This window comes from Aquarana catesbeiana, linkage group LG12 (assembly GCF_042186555.1).
Source record: "Aquarana catesbeiana isolate 2022-GZ linkage group LG12, ASM4218655v1, whole genome shotgun sequence".
NCBI classification, from domain to species: Eukaryota; Metazoa; Chordata; class Amphibia; order Anura; family Ranidae; genus Aquarana; species Aquarana catesbeiana.
The window spans coordinates 113,889,406-113,906,213 of record NC_133335.1 but is presented as its reverse complement, the minus strand read 5'-3'; positions in this window follow the sequence as shown (position 1 = coordinate 113,906,213).

Genomic DNA, 16,808 nt, shown 5'->3' with positions numbered 1-16,808 from the left:
CCTGTCAGAAGTTGCTGTTTTAGGTCCTCTTGTCTTGTACCTTGGTGTAGTAGAAGGATTATTCTGATGCTGGTTTGGAGGTTGGGGGTCGTTGCGTACAGAGACGTAGGCTTGATCTGTAATGTGCTGGTGAGAGTTCTGTTGCTTGCAGCTCTGAGGAGTTTGGTTGCTCTCATGCTCGGTTACCTGCAGTGTTTGGTCTGTTTCACCTAGGACACCGTCTATCCCCTGTAGAGGAGAGGTATCGTAGGTTGATTTGAAGTGTTGGTGCAAGTACCCTGAAGTGTGTTACGAGGGATTCGGCTCTCCTTGTTTGGAGCCAAGCACATTGATGCGTCCACCACTGAGACTCACGGCTGCTTCCAGGGATTCTGCTTCAGCTATAGCAGTTGCAGCTCCTCTTTCTGTAGCGAGCTTCTCTAATGCGACATCCAGATGTGTTTGTTGAAGCTTAATGGAGGCTTCTAGTGATGCCTTATCTTGCGCTCGCTTGGCTTCTAGCGAGGCCCTATCGGCTTCTAGCGAGGCCCTATCTTGCGCTAGCTTGGCTTCTAGCGAGGCCTTTTCTAACTTCAACTGCATTTTTTGTTTGGCAAAGGTAGCTCGCGTCTTTGCCACTTCGGCTTTCCCACAGGCTGCAACACTGGCTGTCACCAACTTGCTGGAACCGTAAACTCATGATCTGGTTTTGAGTGAGGATGTGCTACTGCGTGACATGGCTGCTTGACTGAGTAGCGGCCTGTGGGAGCAGTAAGCATGTAGGGCTGCAGTCTCTGTGTGCTGCTTGGCTGTATGAAAGTGGCTTTATAGTCACTTGCAGACTGTAGCTCTTCCGTGTGACCAAACCTCTTCTCCAAATAACAAGAATAATATAACATTACCATACAATAGTAAACATCATATAAAATAACAACTGAAATTACTATCTGCTTTCCCTAATAGTCTGTGGAGGAGGATGGGGAAGATTGCTTACCTCTGATGCCATGGATGGGAAGAGATTACATCTAGGCAGCTGGGATAATCTTGACAATGCTGTTCCCTAAGGGGTATTCACTTCCTGACTAAAGAGGAAGTGATGATTTATATGTCACATCCTTTAAAGGTTAAAGGTATTTTTACAAATGATATTAATGTTTGGCCAGTAGGTGGCGCATGCGTAAGGCTAACCTGGAACAAACATAATTTATAGCTTAATAATGCAACAACACAATATACAATCAAATGACAATATGAATTCTCCTTTCTGAACCTCGAGAGAGAGAGAAAGGTCTCCTGGAGACATAACAATATGTGTATAAATAAATATAACAAGGACCGGTCATGGCTCTATACATGTATATAGGGGTAGAAAGAGAACCTGTCATGGCTCTATACATGTAAAGGAATATAAAGAAAATCTGTCATGGCTCTATACAAGTATATAGGAGTATAAAGAGGACCTGTCATGACTCTATACATGTATGTAGAAGTATACAGAGGACCTGTCATGGTTGTTTACATGTATTGGAGCATAAAGAGGACCTGTCCTGGCTCTATACATGTATAAAGTGGACCTGTCATGGCTCTATACACGTATGTAGGAGTATAAAGAGGATCTGTCATGGCTCTATACATGTATATAGGAGTATAAAGGGGACCGGTCATGGTGGTCTACATGTATAGGAGTATAAAGAGAACCTTTCATGGTTGTTATACATGGCTCTATACATGTATATAGGAGAATAAAGAGGACCTGTCATGGCTCAGTCTATACATGTATAAAGGAGTATAAAGAGGACCGGTCATGGCTCTATATATGTTTATAGGAGTATAAAGAGGACCTGTCATGGCTCTATACATGTAAAGAATTATAAAGAGGACCTGCCATGGCTCTACACAAGTTTATAGGAGTATAAAGAGGACCTGTCATGGCTCTATACGTGTATATAGGAGTATAAAAGAACCTGTCAGGGCTCTATACATGTATATAGGAGTATAAAAGGATGAGTCATGGCTCAAAACATGTACAGTCAGGTCCATAAATATTGGGACATCGACACAATTCTAATCTTTTTGGCTCTATACACCATCACAATGGATTTGAAATGAAACGAACAGGATGTGCTTTAACTGCAGACTTTCAGCTTTAATTTGAGGGTATTTTTATCCAAATCAGGTGAAAGGTGTAGGAATTACAACAGTTTGTATATGTGCCTCCCACTTTTTAAGGGACCAAAAGTAATGGGACAGATTAACAATCATCCATCAAACTTTCTTTTTTTAATACTTGGTTGCAAATCCTTTGCAGTCAATTACGGCCTGAAGTCTGGAACACGTAGACATCACCAGACACTGGGTTTCATCCCTGGTGTGGTGATGCTCTGCCAGGCCTCTACTGCAACTGTCTTCAGTTCCTGCTTGTTCTTGGGGCATTTTCCTTTCAGTTTTGTCTTCAGCAAATGAAATGCATGCTCAATCGGATTCAGGTCAGGTGATTGACTTGGCCATTGCATAACATTCAACTTCTTTCCCTTAAAAAACTCTTTGGTTGCTTTCACAGTATGCTTTGGGTCATTGTCCATCTGCACTGTGAAGCGCCATCCGATGAGTTCTGAAGCATTTTGCTGAATATGAGCAGATAATATTGCCCGAAACACTTCAGAATTCATCCTGCTGCTTTTGTCAGCAGTCACATCATCAATAAATACAAAAGAATCAGTTCCATTGGCAGCCATGCATGCCCATGCCATGACACTACCACCACCATGCTTCACTGATGAGGTGGTATGCTTTGGATCATGAGCAGTTCCTTTCCTTCTCCATACTCTTCTCTTCCCATCACTCTGGTACAAGTTGATATTGGTCTCATCTCTAAATAGGATGTTGTTCCAGAACTGTGAAGGCTTTTTTAGATGTTTGGCAAACTCTAATCTGGTCTTCTTGTTTTTGAGGCTCACCAATGGTTTACATCTTGTGGTGAACCCTCTGTATTCACTCTGGTGAAGTCTTCTCTTGATTGTTGACTTTGACACACATACACCTACCTCCTGGAGGGTGTTTCTGATCTGGCCAACTGTTGTGAAGGGTGTTTTCTTTACCAGGGAAAGAATTCTTCGGTCATTTACCACAGTTGTTTTCTATGGTCTCCTGGGTCTTTGGTGTTGCTGAGCTCACCGATGCGTTCTTTCTTTTTAAGGATGTTCCAAACAGCTGATTTGGCTACACCTAATGTTTTTGCTATCTCTTGCTTAACTGTATAGTGCCTGTCATGGCACTATACACGTATATAGGAGTATAAAGGGGACCTGTCATGGCTCTATACATGTATAAAGGAGTATAAAGAGGACCGGTCATGGCACTATATGTGTCCTGGCCATGCTCCCCATACTCCCGGAGTCTATGGGTAGCTATCCAGGCAGATAACCTTTTTCTGCGTACACAATAATAGACTGCTGTTTCTTGTCTGTGTCCTTATTGGCACGTTGCAGATTTTAATAAAAGTGTGAATGACACACGTTATATGCGGTAAAACTGAAAATAACAAGAATAATATAACATTACTATACAATAGTAAACATCATTTAAAATAACAACTATAATGACTATCTGCTTTCCCTAATAGCCTGTGGAGGAGGAAGGGGAAGATTGCTTACCTCTGATGCCATGGATGGGAAAAGATTACATCTAGGCAGCTGGGATAATCTTGACAATGCTGTTCCCTAAGGGGTATTCACTTCCTGACTAAAGAGGAAGTGATGATTTATATGTCACATCCTTTAAAGGTTAAAGATATTTTTACAAATGATATTAATGGTTGGCCAGTAGGTGGCGCATGCGTACAGCTAACCTGCAACAAACATAATTTATAGCTTAATAATGCAACAACACAATATACAATCAAATGACAATATGAATTCTCCTTTCTGAACCTCGAGAGAGAGAGAAAGGTCTCCTGGAGACATAACACTCCCCGTCTGGCGTTAACCAACGCCACTAACAGCGTTATTGGACACAAGTAAAATCAAGTCCGATATGGGTCTGAAAAATGACTTAACTTCACCCTGTTTGGAAGTCTTAACTTCGACCTTCCTGACATGTCCATCTTTGCTTGGGAATGTCTGTGTGATAAGTCCCAAAGGCCACTCATTCCTGTGTGCTTGGCAGTCTTTAACGAGCACCACATCTCCTGACTTCAGGTCTGGTTTGTTAACTTGCCACTTATTTCTGAGTTCTAGGGTTTGAATGTAATATCTTCTCCATCTGTTCCAGAAAGTGTTGGCTAGGTATTGCACCTGTCTCCATTGACGTCTGAAAAGGTCTTTATCAGTAAACTTAGGAGCACCGACTGTGCTGGTTTTTTGAGTGAGTAGAGTAGCAGGTGTCAGCAACATTGGTTCCTCTGGATCGTTAGTAACTGGAATCAGAGGTCTAGCATTTATGAAGGCTGAGACCTCGGCCATGAATGTCGACAGACTTTCATGGCCATGCACGGCATGCATCGGCCGTGCACGAGTCTGGCATTGCCCATTTGAAGGAAAATAGAATCCAAGATCTTGCAGGCTACGCCTATCATCCTTTCCCACACACCACCCATATGAGAAGAATGTGGAGGGTTAAATGTCCAGGTACATCCCTGTTGGTTGAGATACCTTTCCACACTGTTGTTGTCTAGACTGGAAAGGATCTGAAGTTCCTTGGCGCTCCAACAAAGTTGGTGCCCCTATCAGTGCGGATGTGCTTAACGGGGCCTCTAATGGCAATGAAGCGCCTGAGAGCGTTGATAAAGCTGGAAGTGTCCATTGATTCAATCAACTCTATGTGAACAGCTCGAACAGTCATACAAGTAAAAATAACTGCCCAGTGTTTGCTGCTGGCGTGGCCTCCCCTGGTTTGGCAAGTGGTAACAGACCAAGGACCGAATACGTCAAGGTCCACACTTGTAAAGGGAGAATCTGAGTTAAGTCTGCCAGGTGGAAGGTCAGCCATCTTTTGGGTTTGTAAGAGTCCACAGAGTTTGCGGCAGGTAACGCAATTAAAGATACACTTGCTCACACATCTTTTTGCTCCTATTATCCACAGTCCAGCAACCCTCAAAGCTCCTTCAGTGAATCGCTGGCCTTGGTGTTTAACTTGACTGTGATAGTGTTGTACAAGCAGGGCAGTGACATGGTGCTGAGCTGGGAGAATGAGAGGACGCTTCTCCAAGGTAGCTACTTTAAGGTGACCTCCTATTCTCAACAGGTTACTGCTGTCGAGGAATGGATCAAGTTTCCTTAGGACGCTGTCTTTAGGGATTGGCCATTTGTTGTTAATACAGCCAATCTCTCTAGCAAAGGTTTCTTGTTGCGCAGTTTTGATTGCTCTAGGTCAGTCACTGAGTATGTATTTTTACAGCGGTGCCAGCCTTTGCAGTTAGTCCTTTTCCCAAAGGAACGGGCTATGTGGGATAAGGAAGTAATGGCTCTAATGAGTGATCTCCATGTGGAAAACCTGGAGAACTGATGAGATTTGAGTTGGTTTTGTGAAGCTACAGTGACTAATGCAGACACTTGTGGACGAACTTCTGCATCCTTGACTGCATCTATCAAGCTAAAGGTCTCCGATTCAGAAGTGTTGTGTTCTGATCTGTACAGGAATGCAGGGCCTGTGAACCATGTTGTGTCCTAAAGACAGTTGGCTGGGACAGCTCTAGTCGCTAGGTCTGCGGGATTCTGTTTAGTTGGAACGTAGTGCCACTGTTTTGGGTGTGTGGATCTCCTAATCCTCAACACTCTATTACTGAGGTAGACGTAAAAGCGTCTGGTTTCATTGTAGATGTACCCCAGGACAACTTTACTGTCAGTGTAGAATTCAGTGTCTTTGATTTCTAGGTTCATCTCTCTAGTAATCGTATCGTAACTCCACAGCTAACACTGCGGCACAAAGTTCCAGTCTAGGTATTGTGTGTTCTGGGAGTGGGGCAAGTTTTGCTTTTCCCATGACAAAACCTATATGGCACTGTCCTTTCATGTCCTTGATCCTGAGGTAAGCTACAGCAGCGATTGCTTTGACAGAAGCATTGCAGAAAACACAAAGTCTTTGGTCTTGGACTACTGTAGACGGTACAGGAGCATATGGTCGAGAGACCTTTAAGTTAGACAAGGCTGTCAGGGAATTTTTCCACTCTGTCCACTGATCTCCTTTCTCGGGGGGAAGTAGATCATCCCAGTTCACTGTCTCTTGAATCAGGTCTCTGAGAAGTGCTTTACCCTCAATGGTGACTGGAGCTACAAACCCTAGAGGGTCATACAGACAGTTTATGGTTGACAGAATGCCTCTGTGCGTAAAGGGCTTTTCTTCCTGACTAACCTGGAAGGTGAAGGTGTCTGACCTTAAGTCCCAGAGCAGTCCAAGGCTATGTTGCGTTGGCAGAGAGTCAAAGCATTGAAGGACTTGTTCCTTGTTATTAGGTAGATGCTGTCTATGGGGTCTAAATGGAAGAGGTGCGACCCAATTGTTTGACTCTTCCTTGGATGTCTCCTTTTCCATTATTTAGAAGAAAAGTCTATCTTCAAAGGACATTGCTACCTGCTGGTCTTCCTTTGTTCTGTGAAAGACTGTACACCCCAGGTGGTCTGGGTCACTGTCACAAGCATGGTCATCTGTGTTTGGGTCTACAGAGGAACAAGGTATGTGAGTACTACCTGGAAGCTCTTTTGTGATTAAGCTGTTGTGACATGGTTGCAAGGACGTTAGTGAACATGCTACTGACCGTGGTGGGTCTGTGCACAGTCTTTAGAAATATGTATACTTTATTGTGTGTTTTTCCTTTGTTGGGGAGTTTGAACAACAGTGGGTTAACATTAGAGACCTTGTCCCTCCCCCCACAATGGGTTAACTACTCTTCCTTTTTTTTTTGTTTCCCCTCCCTTTGTGTCCCCTCCCTTAATTCACATTTATCTATTTAAACTTTGCCAGTTGCCTACTCCCTTGACTATGACAAAGCGCTCATGCGCGAAACGTGTCGTCAAGGCAACCCCATGACAGTGGCCCCAGCCAGAGACAGTTCACAGTGATCATTGATCCATCCATCCATCCATCCATTACTTCTGTGAAGCTTCCTCATCAGCCAGCAGTGTTTTTTCTTCAGCATTATCATCCCCACCATTCCCTCCTGGTCTGGCGACTTCTGATCAGTCCCTTTGTTTGCTTCATTTTTTTCATTGATTTTATTTTCTTCTGAGGAGCCCCAGGCCGTTCAGGCAGATGTGAGCTCCATCAGCCTGCCGGCAGCATCATTTCCCCCCCCGATCAGCCTCTCAGATTCAGCATTGGTTTTGTGCAGTGTCACCATTCCTCATTGAGGATCTTTCACCCCTGTGGAGACACAATCTGGAAAGTCAGCGGTTTGTTTCCATCAGCTGACATCCCGGCGGCTCCCCCGTGCTGACGTCATCATCTATCGCCATGGAGCTCCGGCCAGGCTGCTCTCCTCATGGCAGAGCTTCGGCTCAGCAGTCCTCGCCACGGTCATCACACAGCTTGTTGGAGCTGGCGAGCCGCCCTGCACGGTGCCAGATTCCCTAACCTACGGGGTAGTTGTGAGTTTTCCACTTTTGTTTTGAGTACTTTGTTCCGCTCCCACCACCTCACCCATTGCCTTCTGTTTCGAGTACTGTGTTCCGCTCCCACCACCTCACCCATTGCCTTCTGTTGGGGCATTTTCTGGATGGATCTCCTGTGCTGGTCTCCTGCTGTTCAAAGGCTGACTGTCCTTTATTGCAAGTGCTCTTTACATGTTGAAACTTAGTGTAATACTATTTAATATTTCAATATTGTGTTACTGTGGTTTTTTCTGTAACAGTTTCCTACAACTTGGTTTTATTATTCACTAGTTACTGTTATTTTACATTTACTATTGGTTTATTAAATTACTCAATTTTATTCATTTATGACTGTTGCAGTTTGCATTTAAAATATCCTGAGCGCTGGGCTATATTTGTTTTCCTCTGTTATGATCTGTATCTACCAGCTACGGTTGGTCCAGCTGCACGGGTGGTCTTTTTTTTTTTTCCTCCCTCCACTCTTTTTTACGAGTCATGCTACATTTATACAAAATGTCCTAGTACATGGCATGGTAAATATACAAGTCGCATAACACATGTCCTGTTTGGAGCTCTCCAGGTAGTCTACCATTAGCGCTGGGTTATTGCTGTGTTTTTTCTCTGTTTTTTCTGGTCTACCGGCAGCCTCTGTATAGTCACCCGGGTAGCCTTGAGGGTTAAGTCCCTACTGAGAGGGGTATATCCTATGTAACACAGGTCTCAATTTTATCTTAATTGTTTTCTTCCCTAGGTGGGAGATTTTTATTTGATATCCTTCCCTTTTTTTTTTTTTTGTTTTTTTTTGTTTTTTGTGTGTTTTGTAATGGGTACCGATAGAACACATCGGCTACAGGCTATTTTTGAGAATATGAATAGTAGCAATATTGTTCGACCACTGCTTGATGAAGCACCTATGGGTACTTCCACTCAACGACTACATACGGAAGCTTTTGAAATTCGTATGAGGAAAGCTTTCTTGTGGTTGTAAGATGCTAAACAATACGAACAGACCCAATGGTGGGACTTAGCATTTCTCAAAAAATATATAGAACTAGGCATCACCCCTAGAGGACTCCGTATCAAGAAGCAATGCAGCTTCTTGGACGAAGATCTTCACAAGGAATGGCGATCCCTAGCAGATTTCTGTACAATCAAATGGATCAAAATTCTTATTTCGCAAAGAGAAAGGAAATTAGAATTAGCAGTACAACAGGTAAAGGATAAAGAGGACATTATTCAGGAATTTAGTACTTCCTGTTTGTTTCCCAAGTGGCTTCAAGTTCTTGAGAGAAATGTCAAGAAGGATGAAGATGCTTTGGTTCATAAGAAAACTAAAAAGTTAGAACAAGACATTTTTGACTATGGAAATGACCAAGTGTTCGATTGGCAACGCCATAAACAAGAGGTCAATGAGACAGTAATACACTTAACTCATTCAAAACCTACAAACAAATCTAAATCCAAAAAAATCAAATCCAAAAAACATATTCCCAATAACCCCAAGAAACCTTCTCCCAAAACAACCTCACATCCACCAGTTAGGGGGGCTTCTAATCCGACCAGTCTGAATATCTTGGCATCGAAGTTTGAGACTAGAGGGGAAATTATACCGACCACCACTATTATAGACCTGAATCCTTCTCCCCTCGTGGCTTCCTCCTCTTTGATGGTACCACTCATCCCTTCTACTGTAAGGCATGAGGTTGCTATCGTTTCACCACCTACCACCCAACTTAAATTGGCGTATAATATACCCACCCAGAACAGTTTTAGCCCTCTGTCTCGGGACTTAGAGGACTATATCTTACTGGGAGCCAGACCAAAATCCCAAGACACTAGAGATGATCACTACCCCCAGGGCGTCAACTGTCCTATATTATCTCCAAAAGGTTCTAATTCTCAAAATTTTCAGTTTTCTCCTCCAAAGAGAGTGCCCAAAGAAAAATGAAAACTAGAAGAGGACGAAGAGGAGGAACCACTAGGAAGAGGAAACAAAAAAGAGAGGTCAGAATCAACATAAATGATAGCACAATAAAAATATACAATCTGTCCTCACATACTCTCACCCCTTCTGAAGAGCTTTTACTCCAGAAGGGTTTGAGCTTCTCTCCTACAATAGGTCCAAATAAGTTTGGTCTCTTCAAAGACCTATACCGCTTTATACGCTCATTAACATTAAAACGTCACTATGCCCCCAACCCATTGGCTTTACATAAAAAAGATAGGAAAGAGGCCAATTCCACACTGGTTCCGGTACCAGAGTGCACACCTTCCACAGAACTTGATGAAGCTGCACTACAGGCCCTTGAGGAACTATGGGCGGAGGGCCATACAGAGGGTTATGTTCCCACTGCTAGTCTAGAACCACCAGTAATGCATACCCCCTTCCGACCTAAATCAACCTTCTTTCCAATCAATTCAAAGGGCCCCTACATTGAAACTTACTATCAAGCTGTATATAAAGACTTTCTATCACTATGTGATGATTCTAAGAGGCGGAAACACCAGAATCTGAGTAGATGTGAGAACGCGGCCTTGAAAGAGTTAATGTCCAATACCAAGATTATCATTAGGCAGGCAGACAAGGGTGGTAGCCTGGTGGTACAAAATCGTACCGATTACATCAAAGAGGCTAGTAGATTGTTAGCGGACATCAACACGTACTTGAAATTACAGTCTGACCCTCTTCCAGGATTTCAACTGGAACTAAGGTCACTGGTACAGGAAGCTTGGCAAAATGGAGTACTCACCAATAAAGAAAGACAATTTCTATTACCATCTGAATGTAGTACTCCCTATTTCTACCACCTTCTAAAGGTCCACAAATCATTGGTGGATCCTCCCGGGAGACCTATTGTGGTGAGCACGAATAGCTTCAGTAATGGTTTGTCCATGTATATTGATTGTTGTTTGCAGCCCCTTGTGTGCCAATTACCATCATATATCAAGGATTCCAACGACGTAATAAAAGCCCTTCAGAATTATTCATGGGAAGAGGGATATTGGTGGGCATCTTTAGATGTGTCTTCCCTTTATACCTCTATACCCCATGAAATAGGCCTGAGAGCTGTACAATATTTTTTGACCAGAAGTGGGGATTTCAATTCGCTACAATCACAATTTTTGGTTCAAGCCACTGAATTTTGTCTCAAACATAATTATTTTACGTTTTGTGAACAATTCTATTTACAATGTAGGGGAACTGCCATGGGAGTGAACTTCGCTCCAGTCTATGCTAATCTCACCATGGGCTATTGGGAAGAACACAATATCTGGGCCAACAATCCGTTCGCTGAGCACATTGTCTTTTTTGGGCGGTACATCGATGACATTGTGATCATATGGAGCCGGAGCCCAGATTTGTTCTCCTCATTCGTGGCCCATTGTAATTCTAATTCTTTTGGCCTGTCGTTTACTCATGTTATAGATCCCCATGAACTCGTGTTCTTGGACCTAGTGCTAGTCCATGATCAACATAGGATTTTTACTAAAAACCACGTTAAGCCAACTAGCGGCAATTCCTATCTCCATTTTGGAAGTTGCCACCATCCATCATGGAAATGCAACATCCCAAGTGGCCAATTTAATAGACTTAGACGCAATTGTTCAAGAGTGGAGGATTATGTCGAACAGGGGGCAGTGATGAAAAAGAAATTCCAAGAGAAGGGTTATCCATCTGACCTCATCAATGACACCTTCCTGTCCCACATGAACCCCCCTCTCAGGGACAAGTGCTCAAAAGACAAATCAAGAACCAACCAGACAGTTAGATTTATTTCTACTTTTAATGATAAATATAAGTCTATATCTAAAATTGTCAGAAAACATTTTGGTATTCTACGTTTGGATACAGTAGATAATAATCAGTGCAGCGCTGGACACAAAACGAAGTAAATAACAATAATATTAATATTACTAAAAATTAGTGACAACAAATAAAAGTGATTATAAACAATCCATATTATAAATAAACCATTGATGTGTAAATATTCATCAATATATAACCGTGCTCAAAAAGTCCACTATAATAATAATCAATTAAATGGTGAGAAAAACAAAATAAAAAAAGTCCAGAATAATAATAAATAAATATTGAAAAAAAAGGTTCCAAATGTGTAATAAGTGCAGAATCAATCCAGCGATGTTAATCGATAGTGACACCCACCACCGGAGAAGAATGAAGGCTTACCAGAAAGCCTGCGACCGCCTGTTAGGTACCTGGTAGTAGAGCCTGACTTTGTAGGAGAAGACCTCTCATACAACGCTGGTTCAGGAGTCACTGGAGTGGGAACAGTGATCTCCTGAGCACAGTGGGGTAGGAGTGCCTGTAGAGCGGAGTCTCTGGAGCTTGAAGTGAGGAGAGATCCCACAGGGATGGCTGGACTGCAGATCAGGTAGACACTGGAGACAGCACGCAGGAAGACTTGTAGATGCAGAGATCACTGGAGCTGAAGCTAAAGGTGCAACAGCAAGGACAACAGCAGGCACAAGCAGGGTCAGACGGTCCGGGTCAGCACGGATATGAAGCAGGCAAAAACAGCAGGCAGAGGCAGAGTCGGTAGGCAGGCAAGGATTGGCAACGGTATCAGGCAGGTAGCAGAAGAGTAGTCGGGCAAGCCGGGTCGGATAGGAGCGGAACGGGTAGTCAAACAAGCCGGGTCAGATAGGTAACAGCAATCAGGTTCAGGTTTACACGAATGACAAGCTGAGACGAAGCAGCAATGTGCCAGAGGCACAGGGGGATTTTTATGTGCACTTTGGCGCCAAACCGGCGCTATCGCGAACGCGCGCACGCCCGTACGCGCGCACGTGCACACGCGCGCACGCCCGAGCGCCGCGTACCCGCGCGCGCCCTAGCGCCGCGCTGACGCCCGGGAACACCACAATCTTGCCGAGAAGTGTGTAATGGAGCGCGCCGGCGCATAGGCGCACGCCGACGCCCAGGTCCGGTGCCGGTGATACCCTGACATTGCCCCCCCCCAAGGGGCAACCTCCGGGTGCCCAAAAGCCTTTTTTCAGGATGGTTAGCAAAATAGGCTTGAACTAAGCGCCTAGCATGCACATTACTATCAGGTTCCCATGAATTATTTTCTGGGCCGTAGCCCTTCCATTTGATCAGGAACTGGATCTGCCCTTGTCTTCTCCTGCAATCGAGGATAGCCTCGACTTCAAATTCCTCGTTACCATCAATCACAATGGGTTCAGGAGGTCTAGTTCCTCTACCAGGAAAGGGATCAGGTACAGCAGGTTTGAGCAAAGACACATGAAACACGGGATGAATTTTAAGAGAGTCAGGCAGAGTCAGTTCATACGAAACTTCATTAATTTTCCTTCTAACCGGAAAAGGTCCCATAAACCTAGGTGCCAACTTCTTAGAGGGACAAGCTAGTTTGATATTATTTGTAGAAAGCCATACCTGATCGCCCGGTTGAAGCTTCAATTCCCCTCTTCTCCTTTGGTCAAAGATCCTCTTGCTGTCCGCCTGAGCCTTGGATATTGCTTCCTGCAACATCTGGTTGTTATGATTGATGAAGTCTACCGTACTCTGTACTGCTGGAACTGAGGACTCTGGAAGGAAATCGGGTAAAAAGGTTAGATGGAAACCATAATTAGCGAAAAAGGGAGATTGACCGGTGGCTGAGTGCTTGGCGTTATTGTAGGCAAATTCTGCCAATGGCAGTAAGGATACCCAATCATCTTGTGAAAAGGAAGTAAAACATCTGATATACTGTTCAAGAGTCTGATTGGTCCTCTCTGTCTGACCGTTGGTCTGAGGGTGATAGGCCGATGACAAAGCCAGCTTGATCTTTAAGGACTCACACAGGGCTCTCCAGAAGCGTGAGGTAAATTGTACCCCTCTGTCAGAGGTTATGTTTACGGGGATTCCGTGGAGTCTGATAATCTCCTTGATGAAGATGTGAGCTGTTTCAATAGCTGACGGAGTTCCTTTTAATGGAAGAAAATGGGCCATCTTGGTAAAATGGTCAACTACCACAAAAATAGCAGAACACCCCTCAGAACATGGAAGCTCTACAATAAAGTCCATGGATATCATTTTCCAAGGCCTATCGGGTACTGGTAAGGGTTTTAACAGGCCCCAAGCTCGACTCCTGGAAGTTTTATTCTGGGTACAGATAGGACAGGAGCTAACATACTTCTCGCAAAAGTCCTTTAAATTGGGCCACCAGAAGGTACGTTGTACCAGTTCCAAGGTTTTACGAACCCCAAAGTGACCTGCCAGTGGGTGATCGTGAAGAAGTGCTAAGACCTTGACCCGAACCTCCTCTGGAACAAAGATTTGACTCCCTTTCCAAAACAATCCGTCCTTGTTACTTAAGGTAATCCCTGTGGGTCTGGCTGATTCAGAGGATGCTTCCTTGATCTGGGAGAGGAGATCAGTTTGTATGAGCAGAAAATTGTTTGCAGGTAAAATGGTATCCGGAGCAGATGAGTCTTTTGGGTTGTCATGCATACGTGATAATGCGTCTGGTTTGACATTTTTTGAACCTGGCCGATAAGTAATGTGGAAGGAAAAGCGTGAGAAAAACAGCGCCCAGCGGGCTTGTCGGGGTCTTAGCCTTTTAGCAGATCGTAAATATTCTAGGTTTTTGTGATCAGTATAAATTAGTACCGGATGCATAGCTCCCTCCAGCAGGTACCTCCACTCTTCTAATGCAGTTTTGATGGCAAGGAGTTCCCGGTCTCCAACATCATAGTTCCTCTCCGCGGAGGAAAGTTTTCGGGAGAAAAACCCTACAGGATGCATATCGTTTTTACTGCCCCTTCGTTGTGAGAGTATCGCACCGACCGCTATTTCAGAAGCGTCCACTTCCAAAATAAATGGCAAGGATGGTTCAGGGTGACTGAGGATAGGTGCTGAAGTGAAAAGTCTCTTAAGGTTCTCAAAAGCCTCTTGGGCTAGGTGATTCCAGGAAAAACGGGTATTCTGTTTGGTTAGTTGTGTGATTGGTGCGATTATTGCAGAAAAACCCCTGATAAATTTTCTGTAGAAATTTGCGAACCCGATGAATCGTTGAACCCCCTTCTTGTCTAGGGGTACCGGCCAATCCAGAACAGCAGAAACCTTCTGTGGGTCCATCCTGATGCCAGTTGAGGAGATTATCAAGCCCAAGAACTGAATGCTTTCTTGCTCAAACTCGCATTTCTCCGCTTTTGCATAAAGTCTGTGTAAGCGGAGACGACCCAACACTTGGCAAACATGTTTTCGATGGAGATCCAGGGATTCTGAAAAGATCAAAATATCATCTAGATATGCAATCACAAACAGGTCTAGGAAATCTCTAAGCACATCATTAATCAGGTGTTGGAAAGTCGCAGGGGCATTGCAGAGTCCAAAAGGCATGACTAAATATTCATAATGCCCGAATTGGGTCCGAAAAGCTGTTTTCCACTCATGCCCAGCCCGAATGCGGATCAGATTATAGGCCCCTCTTAGATCAAGCTTGGTGAAAATGACGGCAGTCCTTAATTTCTGAAACAGTTCGGGTATCAAAGGTAGGGGATACCGATTCTTAACCGTGATCTTATTCAGTTCTCGGTAGTCAATACACGGGCGGAGAGATTTGTCTTTTTTAGCAACAAAGAATATTCCCGCACCTGCTGGAGAGGTGGAATGGCGAATGAATCCCTTGGCCAAGTTTTCATCTATGTAAGACTTCAGCACTTCTTGTTCTTTCTCGGATAGAGGGAAGATGCGTCCGAAGGGAATTTCGGATCCTGGCAGCAATTCGATGGGGCAATCGTAGGGGCGATGAGGTGGAAGAGAATCTGCCCCCTTCTTGCTAAAGACGTCAATGTAGTCATGATAATGTTTGGGAATGGCCTGACAATTTTTCTGGTCGGAGTCCAGGCAAAGCAAGGTAGCTTGGGAATCCAGGTCTTCTGCCAAACAGTGTTCCTGGCAGTAAGATGACAGGAATTTCACTTCTCCAGAGGCCCAATGGATGTGTGGGTTGTGAGCCCGTAGCCAGGGGATGCCCAGGATAATGGGGAACATAGGGGAGGAAATGGCATCCAGGATCAGCAATTCCTTATGCAGAGAGTCAATTGTAGTGGATAATGGCTGAGTCTCTTGTGTCACTTGTCCAGATCTGATACGGGAGCCATCGGCAAGAAAGACAGAAAGTCCATGGGTCTTGGTCTGCAAAGGGATGTTATGCTGTTTAGCAAAGTTTAAGTCTATAAAGCAGCTGCATGCCCCGGAGTCAATAATTGCGTTGACTTGGAGTGTCCTTTCTTGAAGCTGTAATGAGAGAAGAATGGCAAGGTGGGTGGAATTGGTAGATAAAGCAGAAAAACTGTTAAGTATAGGAGATGGACACTTACTCATTCTAACTGGGCAATTATGGACGAAATGCCCATTCCCACCACAGTAAAGGCACAGATTTAATTGCCGACGTCGGGCACATTCTTCAGGGGACAGAGCGGGTCGCATCACACCCAGTTGCATTGGTTCAGAGGTATCTGGTGTGGTATTGACCGAATTAGGACTGGAAGCCGGGGAGTAGCGTGTTGCAGGCATCGGAGCTCGGGCTGTCATCCAGGTCGGACGGTTGGGTTGAACTGATCATTCAGATCGTCGTTCTCGGAGGCGACGATCGATTTGAATGGTTAGGGTGATCAAGGCCTCTAAGGTATCTGGAATGCCTACACGAGCAAGTTCATCTTTCAAGCTTTCAGACAGTCCAATGCGGAACTGGTGACGCAAGGCCGCGTCATTCCACTGTGTGTCCGCGCTCCAACGTCTGAATTCAGTAACATAGTCCTCCGCAGGTCTGCGGCCTTGTTGGAGCGCGAACAGGGCAGATTCAGCCGAGGCCGTCAGTTGAGGGTCCTCATATAATTGTGCCATGGCTTGGAAGAAGGCGGATAAGGATTGAGTTAGAGCAGAGTCCCCTTCAAGTAGACGATGGGCCCAGGTCTGAGGCTCCCCTTGCAAAAGGGAAATTACAAATCCAACCTTAGTGGCTTCTAGTGAAAAAGTTCTGGGCTGTAAGGCAAAAAAGAGCTGGCAGGCACTGCGGAAGGCCCGAAACTTAGCCCGGTCTCCAGAGAATCTTTCCGGAATGGGAACCCGTGGTTCAGGCGGGAGCATCACAACTGCGGGTCCTGAAGCAATCTGTGTTGGAGCAGCAGCTGAAGAAGAGGCAGGGGGGTTAGACCCTGCCAGATTCTGAACTTGTCCCTCCAGTCTGTTGTAATTATCCTGGAGGGCTTGTACTGCTT